A 14348-nucleotide genomic window follows, 5' to 3' on the forward strand; every position below is an offset into this window, starting at 1 on the left:
TTATGCTTTATAAATAATGGAAAAATTAAGATATTTCTGGTTAAACAAAAACTGAAAGAATGTGTCATCACTAGCAGACCTGCCCTATAAGAAATACTAAAGGGAGTCCTGCAGGCTGAAACAAAGCAATAATAACTAAGTCCACGTGAGGAATTAAGGAATACATGGAAAGGTCACAACACAGTAAACATAAAAGATGGTATAAATGTATTTTTGTGTTTGTAATTCTTTTTTTCTCCTATCTCATATAAAAGACATAAAGCAATAATTACAAATCTCTGCTGACGGACATACAATGTATAAAGATGTAATTTGTATGACAATAACAGTACAAAGGAGGAGGAAGAGGATACGCTATAAGGGAGCAAAGTTTTTATCTACTATTGAAATCCAGTTGGTATTAATCTGAACTAGACTGTTAATAATTAAATTGTCAGTTGTAATCCACAGAATGATCACTAAGAAAATAATAAAATTCATATAGTAAATGAAACAAAAAGAGAATTAAAAAGCTATATTAGAAAACATCTATTTAACACCAAAAAAGACATTAATGAAGGAACAGATAAACAAAAAGGCGTATGACTTATAGAAAAAAAAGCAGGAGGGAGGGTGACTGGAGGGATCACCTCTACGGTTTATCTTACAAGGGTACAAGTGAATCTTTCTAAAAGTAGAATATAGATGTCTTGACATAACAACTAAGAAAATGACATGAAGGCTATGTTAATCAGTTTGATGAAAATATCTCAAATTGTACATCAAAACACCACACTACCCCATGATTGCACTGTTGCACACAGCTATGATTTACTTAAAAAGAAAAAGAAATAAAAAGCAAGATGGCAGCTATATATCCTACCACCTTGTCAGGAATTATATTAACTATAAACTGGAGTATACAGCACTCCAATAAAAAGACTGAGATTGACATTGTAAGTAAAATAACATTTTCCAATTATATAATGTTCAAAAGAGAACATTTAGATTCAAAAATAATAAAACAGACTTTAAGACAAAAATTGTTACCAGAGATAAAGATATTTTATAATAGTAAAAAGGTCTATCCATTAAGAAGATATAACAGTTATAAACATCTATGCATCTACCAACAAAGCCCCCAAATATATCAAAACACAGCAAAAACAGAGGGAATTAAAGTGAGAAAGAGACAACTCAATAGTTGAAGATATCAATACCCAACTTTCTTCAATTCAATAGTTGGAGATAGCAATACCAACTTCCAAAAGTGGTAAAATAACTGGACAGAAGATCAACAAGGAAACAGAGAACATGAACATTATAAACCAATTTAACACAAGACATCTAAAGAACACTACACTCAACAACAGCAGAATACACATCCTTCTCAGTGCCCATAGAATATTCTCCAGAATAGGCCATAGTCAATCAAACATAGGTCAATAAAGTGTCAATGAAAGTAATACAATGAAAGTAAGTTTTCTCATACAATGAAATCAGAGAAGAAATTTATAAAATTGTGGAAATTAAGCAATACACTCCTAAATAACCAATGAGTCAAAGGATAAATCACAAAAATAAATTAGAAAACATTTTGAGATTAATGAAAACAAAATCACAACATACCAAAATTTATGCAATGCAGCTAAAGCAATGCTTAGAGGGAAATTTGTACCTGAAAATACCTACATTGAATAAAAAGATCTCAAATTGGTAACTTAACTTTCCACCCTAAGAAACTAGGAGAAAAATTAAAAGAGCACGCTAAACTCAGAGGAGAGAGAAGAAAATTATAAAATTAGAGTAGAAATAAATGAAATAGAGAATAGGAAAAAAACAAGTAAAATCAAAAATTGGTTATTTGACAAGACTGATAAAACTGGCAAATCTTTAACTAGACTTTCCAAGATAAAATGACAGAAGATCCAAGTTACTAAAATCAGGAATGAAACAGAGCCTATTACTAATGATCTTAGAGAAATTAAAAAAAAAGAAAAACATGTCAAAAAATTGGATAATACATATAAAATGGCAAATTCCTAGAAATATACAAGCTCCAAGACTGATTTAAGAAGACACAGAAAATCTGAATACATCTATAACAAGTACAGAGATTGAGTTATTAATTAACTTAGTAAAAAAACCTCCCACAAAGAAAAGTCCAGGACCAGATGGCTTCACTGGTAAATTTTTACCAAATGTTTAAAGACGAATTAACAATCCTTCATAGGCTCTTCCAGAAAAAAAAGAGAAAACAGAAGAGGAGGAAACATTTTCTAACTCACTGTATAAGGCCAGTGTTACCCTGATATGAAGATGCCACAAGAAAAGGAAATTATATAATATTCCTTATGCATGTATATGCAAAAATCCTCAACAAAATATTAGCAAACTGAATTCAACAACATTTGAAAAGGTTATATCACATACAGGTTACATAAGGTTTTGAGAGTGAGAGGCACCAAGTGTGAGCTGCTCTTGCCCTGGTCAGCCTGATGCCCAAGGTACTGCCTGTCTGAAAGAAAAAGGTGAAAGTCATGGAGATGGATGCAGAGCAGAGGTACGTTTGTAGGGAAGCCTGAAACGTTAAATGACCTGGAGGCAGAAGCCAGCTTCACAGAAAAGAAAGGAAATGCCCCGTTTCCTATTTTGGAACCTTGTTGACTATGTCCACTGCATGGTGGAAAACAAGGGGGAGAGCTATAAGACCACATACCAGGATGAGAAGCATTATTATCAAGGTACCCCAAAACTGATTCATAGTAAGATCAATCTCTATAAACATTTTAGCCAGCAGAGTGGCAAGCCTTCATGGATTCTTTGCAGAAGAGTGAGAAGAAGGTTGAGTAACTGGTTTACATTACACTCGCCCCAGGCAGAGCCTCCTGCTGGACCAGTAAAGCTGGAGCCAGGGTTTAAAGCAAGGAAGGGTGTGTAGCTTCAGAAAGGCTGGCCAAATCCCATGGAATCAGAAGGGGTCTCTCTCTCTCTCTTTTCCCCTCCCCCCTCTCTCTCTTTCTCCTTCTCTCCCTCCCTCTTTCTCTCCTCCTAGGGAAGGACTGTCTTTCAGAAGCTCCAATTTATATTCTTCTGGAGACTTATGGAAAAGCCAGAATCTACTATTGTCAAAGTGGGTAGTTTATTTGAATACAGTCTGTATGTAATAAAAACAAAGACATTTAAAAGGGGGTCACACACCAAGATCAAGCGGGATTTATTAGCAGAATGCAAAATTTGTTCAATATATGAAAATCAATTTATGCAATATACCATAACAACAGAACAAAGAACCAAAACCACTTGATCATCTCAAAGACTCAAAAAAAGCATTTGAAAAAAATGCATCAACAACCCTATAAACCAGATACAAAAGATATTATTAACTCCACTAAACAAGTAGAATAATCTGAAGCTTGGAGAGGTTAAGTTACTTATCTGAGGACAGGACACAGTGCAAGGTTGTAACCAAGCTTCTACATACGAGTACATGCTCTTACTCAAAATCTGTACACTACTGTCTCAGGAAAGGTAGAGATCCTTAGACTTTTAGAAATGCATCTGAATTCTGTGGGTAGTAAAGCTGTAGTTATTACATGTATTGTCAATTTGAAGTGAAAAACAATTTTTCCAATTTAACGCCAACATGTGCTCTTTTGGAAGCAAAGCTGATTTCTAATAATCAAGGGAGATTGGTTAGGCTACGTGGCTGACTCAGTGACTTCATTCTACCTGCACCTCGGGCTGGAGATAGGATGTGGATTTGGGAGAAATTGTTCCCTCAGACTCAAAGCAGCTGGCCTTTTGTGCTAGGGAAATACGTGGCCCCTTTTAAATCACTGCAAATATGTTCAGGGCCCGTGTCCTTTTCTGCCCCTTGCTGGTAACGGGCAGGATCCCCGTGGGCAGGGAGAGTAACAGGAAGGAGGTAGGCAGCTGGCTCGGCGCTCTCCTGCTTCCCCAGGAGAGTTTGCATGTGCCAGGAATGAGGTAAGTAGTGCACACATCACCAAATTGCCTTTCCCTTCCCCATCAGGCTCTCAGGCTAAATTTAAAGTGCCAGGAATTATGAAATGAGAAGAGAAAGGAGGTAGGGAGAATGTTCAGGTCTGGTCTGATGGTAACAAGCAACACTCTGGGATCCCACAGATGGGGAGTCTGTCAGTGAGCTTAGAGCTCCTTCACTGAGTTCATAAGAAAATGTTCTATGGTCCTGGTGCTCCACTCCCGTGGAAGATGATTAGAGACCTCAGGCAGAATTAGAAGAGAAAGTGGGAACCAAAGAGATCAGCAGCAATGTCAGAGACCTGCTATTAGCCGTTTCATGTTCCTGTTCTCAAACACTTGTTCCACTGTCATAGCAGAAAGTCAGATTGGAAGAGGAAAGCTGATTATTAAGGCTTGGCTCCCTACAGCACGCACATTAAACTGACAAAATGAAACTTGACAAAAATCATACAGGAAAAGACCTGTCGTTGATTAGGGCTTTCCAAAGACAAATTAGGGCCTTTTAATAAAAAAAGGTTTGTGTATATATACACACACTCACATCGATGGTGGTGAAAACAGAAGTGTGATGCAATGCTCTATTAAGGAATAATACTGTGAAAATCCACAAGGAGGCATTAGATTCCAATTTTTTCAAAGCCATACATGCAAACTGTGAAATTAACTGGCTCTCCAGGTTTAGAGAGCAATGAATCTGGCTCTCTGAAAAGGAACACAAAAAGCATGAGCTCATAGCACCAGATGGCATCACACAATGGGGGGAAGAAACACGCAGAGGACTGAAAAGAACAAGTTGTGGTCTATATTTAGTGATTAATTAGCTTCTTAAAGGGCCAAGGAGAGCCACTTGAATGATGACATAAACCATAGAAGAAGATATACAAATATGTTGCCCAGGTTCAGAAACGGAGCTATGGTCTGATGAATTTCTGTTGTATCCAATGCTAACAGAGATGATGGAGTTCCAAGCTAAGTCATAGAAACACACATTCAAGGTTAATGAGGGAGAAATAGGAGAAGCAGCAAAAAAAAAAAAAAAAAAAAATAATGTTACAAAAGTCATCACTATCAATCAATGATGAAGCCAAATATATGACAGGTAAAGGCCTTCCAGTCGGACAGACTTGGAATTGAATCTGAGCTATGTGATTTTTGGCAAATTACTTAACCTCTCTGAGCCTGGGTTCCCTCGTCTATAAAAGGGTCAATAATGGCAGATACCTCATGGGATTATTGTGAAGAAAGAAAGAGGTAATTCAAGACTTAACACAGGATATGGCTCATTGTAAGTACTGCACAAATGTGAGCATCAGATACTGAGTTATGTCTTGGCAGCTGCCCAATTCACCATACAGAACCACTGCTACACACCAGGAATCTGTACCCTAAAAGGGCGTCACAGATTAATTCAAGTGTTCAGAGAGATAGACACAGGGAGCAGCTGCCTGAACACTGATTGGCCCAACTCACTGGTTCTCATGCTTCTTCTCCATTCTCACAAGACTCCCATCACTCACTCCTGAAGAATTTGCTCACTGACCTCCTTGGCCACTATTCACTCAACCCACAGCCCACCCTGCATGCCACTACTAGGTAAATTGCTCTGTGAAATCTGGGGGCCTCTGGAGCCTCGTCTGTCCCTCAGTAAAAAGAAATATGAAAACCTTTAAGATTTTTGCTAAATCTACCTGCCTTTTATAGTATCATCAACTTAATATTGTTGCTTTAAACTGATGACTGTGAGAAATAGTTTTATTTGCTATAATATAATTACCTATTTATTTTAAAATTGTGGATTTATTTAAAAATAAAGTGGCTGGCACACACAAATACTATGTAATTGTTTATTTAAAAGCTTTAATGCTTTGTTAATATGCCAATTTCCATACTTTGACAAATAGATGATGGAAAAATCTCTCATGGTCCCTCAGAACATAAGATCCGAATTTTCATAATCTGTCATGACCCCATCCAAGAACACGCAATTGGTTTTCCCCTTAATCCAACCCACACCCTAGACCCCTATCATCACTACTGACACTCACTTGTGACTGGTCCCCAGGGGCTACCTCTGCCTCTCCCAGAAGTGTCCCCTACAATGTCATACCCATTTCTATGACTTCCCTATACCTACAGCTCTCATCTGAAAACAATCCAAAACTTACTATGCCCTCCGGGTCCACCACCTTCCAAAAGGTTTCCCCAAACACTGTGTCCACACAGCTTACTCTCTTCTCTGGCTTTATGTTGAAGTTAGAAGCTGAATCTCAGATTCTGGCTCTTGATACTCACTCTTTGTCATTTCCTAATAGATCTGAGAGTCTGCTTCCTTATCAGTGTCCCAAGTTCCTTAAGAGGGGAGGCGGTGACTTCTTCCTGGGTCATGGGAGGAAGGTTGACCTGCACTATTTGATGGCTTAGCAGCACAAGTGATGTTACTGAAGGTTCTCAAGTAGAAAGAGTCAAGGGCAGTCTGCACTGTTTCCTAACACATTTCAAAGGCAACTTGGAATTCTGTAACTGGCCCAAGAGCAGAAAAATAAAGAGCTATTTTTCCCAGTACACATCTCTCTTTAAAAGGAAAGATCAGTCCAGGGGTCACAGGGCAGGGCAGCAACCATGTTTTTGTCAGAGAGATTTAATTTCAGAGAGAATCTGGTCCTAAGCAGATAAAAGAAAATGTTTTCCTTATCACCTCCTATGTTGGATATAAATAAATAATTCTCACTAACATAAATAAGCAAAATACAGAAAGTTTAGTGGCTGAACTTTGGGAGTCTCCAATGGCCAAAACCAGTCCTGAAGATAAAGACATGGAGGGCAAACCCATCATCATGTCAAAATCATCATAGCAAATCTGAGCAGTCCTGCCCAGCAGAAATATAATGCAAGTCATATAGAATTTTAAACTTTCTAATAATCACATTAGAAAACAAATATGTGAGGTTAATTTTTATACTTTCTAATCTAACATGCAATAAATACTTTGAAAATTGTCAATGCAATACATTATATATTTTTTATCATAATAAATCTTCAAAATCTGAATCTGGGCCGGGCATGGTGGCTCAGGCTGGTAATCCCAACACTCAGGGAGGCTACGGCAGGTGGATTACTTGAGCTCGTGAGTTCAAAACCAGCCTGAGCAAAAGTGAGATGCCCCCTCCCCCCATCTCTACTAATGATAGAAAAACTAGCTGGGCATCATGGCAGGTGTCTGTAGTCCCAGTTACTTGGGAGATTCAGGCAAGAGGATCACATGAGCCCAAAAGTTTGAGGTTGCTGTGAGCTATGATGCTACAGCACTCTACTCAGGTGACAGAGTAAGACTCTGTCTCAAAAAAAAAAAAAAAATCTGAATCTGGTGTGTTTTCTAATTACAGCAGATCTCTTCTCCAACAAGCCTCATTTCAAATACTCACTAGTCTTACATGGTTGGTGACTACCATCTTGGAGAAAGGAGATACCTAAATGAAGATGAGTAAGACCCCAATTAAAGTAAAACTGAGAGCAAGAACGTCTGATACAGGATGAGCTGGAAAGGTCTGAAGATTATTCTTTATTTAGATCTTCTCTCCACAACATACCATCTTGTTATGCCATAAGTGTTTCTTATCATTAACAGGGAGTCAATTTCTTGGTGGTTATGGAATTGTATTTGTGTTTATTCTATATACTCTTTGGGGCAAGACAGCCTGGATTTCTATTTTACCTTCACCATTCACTGTCTGTGTGCCCTTGGTCAGTTACTTAACCTTTCTGAGCACGTTCCCTTAACTGGAATATGTCGACAGTGATGGTCCTTCCATGTCATAGGAGGATTGAATGAAATAATCAAGATCAGCTCAGCTCCTATGGCTCAAGAGACTAAGGCGCCAGCCACATACACCTAAGGTGGTGGGTTCAAATCCCCAGCCCGGACCCGCCAAACAACAACGACTGCTGCAACCAAAAAATAGCCAGGCATTGTGGCAGGCGCCTGTGGTCCCAGCTACTTGGGAGGCAGAGGCAGGAGACTCACATGAGCCCAGCGTTGGAGGTTGCTGTGAGCTGTGATGCCACAGCACTCTACCCAGGGGGACAGCTTGAGGCTCTGTCTCAAAAAAAAAAAGAAATAATCAAGATCCAAGTCATAACACCAAAAATAAAATAATCATATAATCATATCAGTGTTAGCTTCCATTATGGTTATTCTTATTATTGCTACTTTACTTTGCAGAACAAACCCTGACAACTGTACTATTTCTGACAGGCAAGACGCAGGTGAGTTCCTTGAACTGCAAATACCGGATCTTCAGGGACCAAAGAGGGAGGGCTCAACAACAACAAGTCAGACAGATTCAACCCATTTCAGACATAACAAATATCATCATCACAGTAAGTTTTGTGTTTTGGGGTTTTTTTTTGTAAGTTCCAGTGGAGCAAACCAGAAACAACAGAGCTCAAATAGGCATGATCCTGTACAAAAGTGGGACATGTCACTGGCTTCGGGTCATGGGTGGCCACTGGTTTGCTGAATTAATTTTTAACTCTCCTTTAATGTAGTTATTATATTGCATCTGTAATAAATAGTAGTAAGATATTTAAAACCAGGGATCCTCAGCTTCTCAGAACCAGCATGGCATACAATTGGAGACTTAACTGGGGTGGTAGAAACAGTATTCCTGACTCAGGCGAAGGAGGAGGCATGACTAGGTGGCCTATGAGGGATTTCCACTCCAGCTGAGCACTCTCTGATTCTCTCCCCCTCCCTGTTCGCTTCTCCTTCCCTCTCTTGTCCTTCTCTAGCAGCAGACAAGAGACCACAGTGTGCAGACAGTTCCTAGTCTTTCTTCTCCATCTCACCGTTGCCCAGGTGGGGAAAAGGGACATGATTATGCCATTGGAGAGAAGGCAGACATAGGCAAGACCTAACACCCCATCCCATACTTTGTTCCCGGAGCTACTGTCTCATGAAGAACTGGACACAGCCATCAACTCAGTGGACATTCAACCAGAACACACTGTGGTATTTTCCTTTCCACAGGGGATACCACGTTACAGAAACAGGCCAACACTCACTGCTGGTTACTCTCGCTCTGGTCACAACATACTGACCCCAGAGAGATCAATACAGTCAGAAGAGAAGCTATCTTAATAGGACACAGGTGTAAAGCTGCTGTTTATACATCGCTGAACTTCTGGATTCAGGAAAGCATCCACACAGTGTGGGAAGCAAACTTGAGCTTTCTCCCCTGGCCAGTATGATGTTTTCAATTAGCATAGACACCAAGAATTTTTTTAAATCGTAAGGTTATGCTTGTGCACTCCCAGATATTGGAAGAAACTTGAGAATTTATTTTTTTCTGTATTTAATATGTGTGTACAAGAAGCAGCATGCCAAAGTGTAAATTAGAATATTGGCTTCACAATCAGTCGCGTGACTTAGCACAACAAACTCTACCACTCTGAGCCTGCATTTCCTCATTTGTAAAATAAATGATCACACGATCTCAGAAATGTCATAAGGATCCAATGAGGTAGCGCACCATCCTAACACAGTCCTAGTACGTAGTGGACACTCAGTAAATGTTAGCGTCCATCCACTCATTCTCCTCTCCCTCCTGATAAGCAGTAAAGTCTGACCCAGGGACTGCAGAACTTGTAATTTCATCCTTATCTCCAGCATTCAGGATGATAGCCAACTGTCACTTCCTTCTCCTCCTGACCAATTTCTCTTATTGTGATAAAGTACATATAACATAAAATTCATCATCTTAACCATTCTTACTGTGTAAAGTCTGCAACTTGATGATTTCATACACATATACATTGTGAAATAATCAGCACAATCAAGCTGATTAACACATCCATCCCCTCGCATAGTTACCTTCTGTGCAGTGGTGGGTGGGTGGGCATGTGTGGTGAGAACACTTGGGGTCTATCATCTTAGCAAATTTCAAGTATACAACACAGTACTGTTACACATACTCACCAGGCTGTGCACGGATGTCTGGAATTTATTTATCTTGCATGGCTGAAACTTTGTACCCTTGACCAGCGCAGATACCTGCCTGTTCCTCCTGACCCTAGTTGCAACCAGTCTGCTGTCTACTTCCCTGAGTTCCACTGTCTAGGATTCCACATGTAAGTGAGATCATGAAGCATCTGTCTTTCTGTATGTGACATATTCCACTAAGCATAATGGCCTCCAGGTCTTTTCATGCTGTCACAAATGGCAGAACTGCTGCTTTTAAGGCCGAATAATATTCCGTTGTATGTACTGATGACATTCTATCCGTTCATCTGTAGACAGACATTTAGATTTTTCCATCTATTGGCTGTTGTGAATAATGCTGCAAAAAATATCAGGGTGTAGCTATTTCCTTCAATTCTTTTAGATAAATACCCAGAAGTGAGATTGCTGAGTCATATGGTGTGTTCCTTTTCATTTTTTAAGGAACTTCCATATTGTTTTCCATAATGGTTATACCAATTTACATTCCCACAAACAGGTGACATGGTTTGGATGTTTGGCTCCTCCACATCTCATGTTGAAATTTGATCTCCAGTGTTGAAGGTGGATGGGGTTAGATGCCTCAGATAGGTCTGAGATAATGAGAGACTATTAGCTCACACAAGAGTTGTTTATATAAAGCCGAGCACCTCCTCCTCTCTCTTGCTATGTGACTCGCCTGCTCTCCACACACCTGCTTTGATTAGAAGTTCCCTGAAGGCCTCACCAGAAGTGGATGCTGGTGTGGTGCTTTTTATATACCATGCAGAACCATGAGCAAATAAACCTCTTTTCTTTATCAATCACCCAGTCTCAGGTACTATTTTTATAGCAACGCAAAACGGCTAATACAAATTGTGTACTAGGGTTCCCTTTCTTTACATTCTTGTCAACCCACACCTTTCATTTTTCAATAACAGTCACCCTAACAGGTGTGAGGTGACTCCACATTGCAGTTTTGGGTCTCATTTCCCTGATGATTAGTGAAGTTTTTCATATATATGTTTGCATTCATGTATCTTCTTTGAAAAAATGTCTATTCAGGTTCTTCCTCACTTTTTATTCAGTTATTTGGTTTTTTATTATGTTATGTTTTGTTTTGCTATTGAGTATATGAGTTCTTAATTTGTTTTGGCTATTACCACCTTATCAGATAGAAAGTTTACAAGTATTTTATCTCACACTACACTTATCTTTTCATTTTGTGGATTGTTTCTTTGCTGGTCAGAAGTATGTTAGTTTGATGTAGGCAAGTTCTTACTATTTTCCTTTTTTTCTCATATATATATTGCAAAGGCTAATGTCAAGAAAGATTTTCTCCTATGTTTTCTTCTAGAGGTTTACAGCTTCAGGTCTTACATTTAAGTCTTGAAAACATTTGGAGTTGATTTTTTTATATAGTATAAGTGATCAATTTTATTCTTTTGATGTAGATATCTAACACCACTTATTGAAAAGACTGTCCTTTCCCCTTTATGCATTCTTGACATCTTTGTCAAAAATTGATTGACTATAAATGTGCAGATATATTACTGTGCTCTATTTTGTGCCATTGGTCTATGTGTCTCTTTTTATGCCAGTACCATGTTGTTTTGTTTACTATAGATTTCCAGTATAACGTGAAATGAAGACATGTGATGCCTCCACCTTTGCTCTTCTTTCTCAAGATTGCCTTGGCTTTTCGGGATCTGTTGTGGTTTCATATAAATTTTAGAATTACTTTTTCTGTTTTTGTGATAAATGCTATTATAATTTTAATAGAGATTACATTGAATATGTAGCTTGCTTTGGGTAAAATAGATATTTGAACAATATTAATTCTTTCTGTCCATGAACATGGGATAGCTTTCCATTTACTTGTGTCTTCCTTAATTTCTTTCATCATTGTTTATAGTTTTTGGTGTACAGATTGTTCATCTCCTTGGTTTATTCCTAAGTACTTTATTCTTTTTGATGCTATTATAAATGAGATTGTTTTCTTAATTTCTGTTGTGGGTAGATCGTTATTATTTAAAAATGCAACTGACTTTTGTATGTTGGTTTTGTATCCTGAAACTTTTTTGGTGAAATTTCCAATTTTACCCATTATTGATTTCTAATTCTTTTCTAGTTTCATACTATTGTAGTCAAAAAAAGATATTTGATATTATTTCTATCTTCTTACATTTGTTAAGACTTGTTTGGGAGTCTAACATATGATCTATCCTGAAGAATGTCCCATGAACACTTGAAAAGAATGTGTATTTGGCTACTGTTGAATAGAATATTCTTTAGATGTCTGTTAGATTCATTTGGTTTATATTGTCTATTGCTTTCTAACTGGATGACCTACTCAATGTCAAAAGTGCGGTATTGAAAATCCTACTATTATTGTACTTCTCTCTCTTTTTCCCTTCAGTTCTGTGAAGATTTCCTTTATTTTCTGATGTTAGGTGCTTATGTATTTAAATCATTGCATCCTCTTGATGAATTGACCCCCTTTATCATTATATACTGACGTCTTTTTTTCTCTTGTGACAGTTTTTGACTTGAAGTCTATTTTGTCTGATGTAAGTATAACCCTCCTTGCTCTGTTTTGGTTACCATTTGCATTGAATATCCTTTTCTATCTCATCATTTTCAGCCCATGTGTATCCTTAACGAAAAGTGAGTCTGTTGTAGGCAGCATAAAATTGGATCTTGTATGCTGGACCTTGTGGCTCATACCTGTAAACCTAGCTCTCTGGGAGACTAAGGTGGGAGGGTCACTTGAGCTTACGAGTTTGAGGCCAGCTTGAGCAGAAGTGAGATCCCATCTTTACAAAAAATAGAAAAATTAGCTGGGTGTGGTAGCTCATGCCTATAATCCCAGCAATTTGGAAGGTTGAGGCAAGAGGATTGCCTGAGCCCAGGGATTTGAGGTTCTAGTGAGCTATGATGACATCACTACACTCAAGCAAGAGTGACAGAGTATGACTCTGTCTCAAAAAGAAATAAACTTGGATCTTGTTGTCTGGCTTTTTATAATTCTTTAGTTCCTTTCTTTCTCTCTAGCTGGCCTCCTTTATGATTTGATGATTTCCTGTGGTATTAGGCTTTGATTCCTTTCTCCTGGCTTTTTTTTTTTTTTTTTTTTTGCCTCTACTACAGATTTTTCTTTGTAATTACCACAAGACTTACATAAAACATCTTATAGAAACAGCAGACTATTTTAACCTTATAACAACCTAACTTTGGATACAAAACTTTTATTTCTCCCTCCCAATTACATTTTATGTTATTGATGTCCAAATTTACAATTTTTATAATGTATACAGTTATATAACAATATGGTTATTAACTAAAAATATGGTTATTTTTAGTAATTTTGTCTTTAAGCTTTTATGTATTAAAAGTGATTTACTTGGGTGGCACCCATAGCTCAGTGGGTAGGGCACTGGCCACATACAACGCCAGCTAAAACAACAATGGCAGCAAAAAAAAAAAAAAAAAATTGACAGGCATTGTGGTGGGCATCTGTAGACCCAGCTACTTGGGAGGCTGAGGCAAGAGAATCACATAAGCCCAAGAGTTTGAGGTTGCTGTGAGCTGTGATGCTATGGCACTCTACCTAGGGCAACAGCTTGAGACTCTGTCTTTTAAAAAAAAAAAAAAGTGATTTATGGGTTAGAGAGGTTTGTTCCGAGCATGGGGAAGCCAAAGGTCCCCAATGAGGGCTACAAGCTAAGCAAGATGAGGCAGTTCCTGAGACTGAGGCGTGACCCTGCACGGGAGAGGCTCAAGCGGGGCCTGTTTCAGTTTTAACAGATTCCATCCTTGGGACTTCTGTCTCTGGGAAATACTCAAGAATTACAGGCAAAGATAGGGGTCCAAGAATGGTCATCAATGCAACTGACCATTGGAAAACCTCTAGAAATGTTCAGAACAAAGTAAATGTTCAGGACATCTTAGCAAGGCTGCAGTAGTCACAGCTCCTCTCCAATCTTCAAGATGCTGCCTGAGGATGAAAAGAAGGAAGATGCTAAAAAGTCAGCCAGGAAAGACAAAGACCCAGTGAACACACCTGTGGGCAAGGCCAAAAAGAAGTGGTTCAAAGGTGAAGCTTGGGACAAGCTCAACAAACCTAGTCTTATATGCGAAAACTACATATGACAAACTCTGTAAGGAAGTTTCCAATGCTAAGTTTATAGGCCCAGTTGTGGTCCCTGAGAGACTGATGATCCGAGGTTCCCTGGCCAGGGCTGCCCTACAGGAGTCCTTAGTAAAGGACTTACCAAGTTGGTTTCAGAGCAATGTGCTCAAATAGTTTACCCAGAAATACGGAGGGTGGAGATGCCCCAACTGCTGGTGAAGGTGGGTGAGCAGATCCACCCAACTGTATATTTGG

At 38.7% G+C, this 14348-nt stretch overlaps 1 protein-coding gene across 2 annotated transcripts in view; it reads right to left on the minus strand.

Moving 5' to 3' along the window:
• The window catches only part of TMEM178A (transmembrane protein 178A), a 58954-nt gene that overhangs the window by 17982 nt on the left and 26624 nt on the right, over nt 1–14348 (minus strand). Inside the window, exon 1 of one of the 2 annotated variants that reach the window (XM_023516677.1) lies at nt 1609–1703. The exons of the other annotated variant lie outside the window; for it this stretch is intronic. The gene's annotated coding sequence lies outside the window, so the exon portion shown is untranslated. Of the gene's footprint in view, nt 1–1608; nt 1704–14348 lie in introns of those variants that run through there. 2 annotated transcript variants of the gene reach the window in all.

The sequence above is a fragment of the Otolemur garnettii genome, unplaced genomic scaffold, assembly GCF_000181295.1.
Source record: "Otolemur garnettii isolate 467f Iridium unplaced genomic scaffold, OtoGar3 scaffold00095, whole genome shotgun sequence".
Taxonomy (NCBI): Eukaryota; Metazoa; Chordata; class Mammalia; order Primates; family Galagidae; genus Otolemur; species Otolemur garnettii.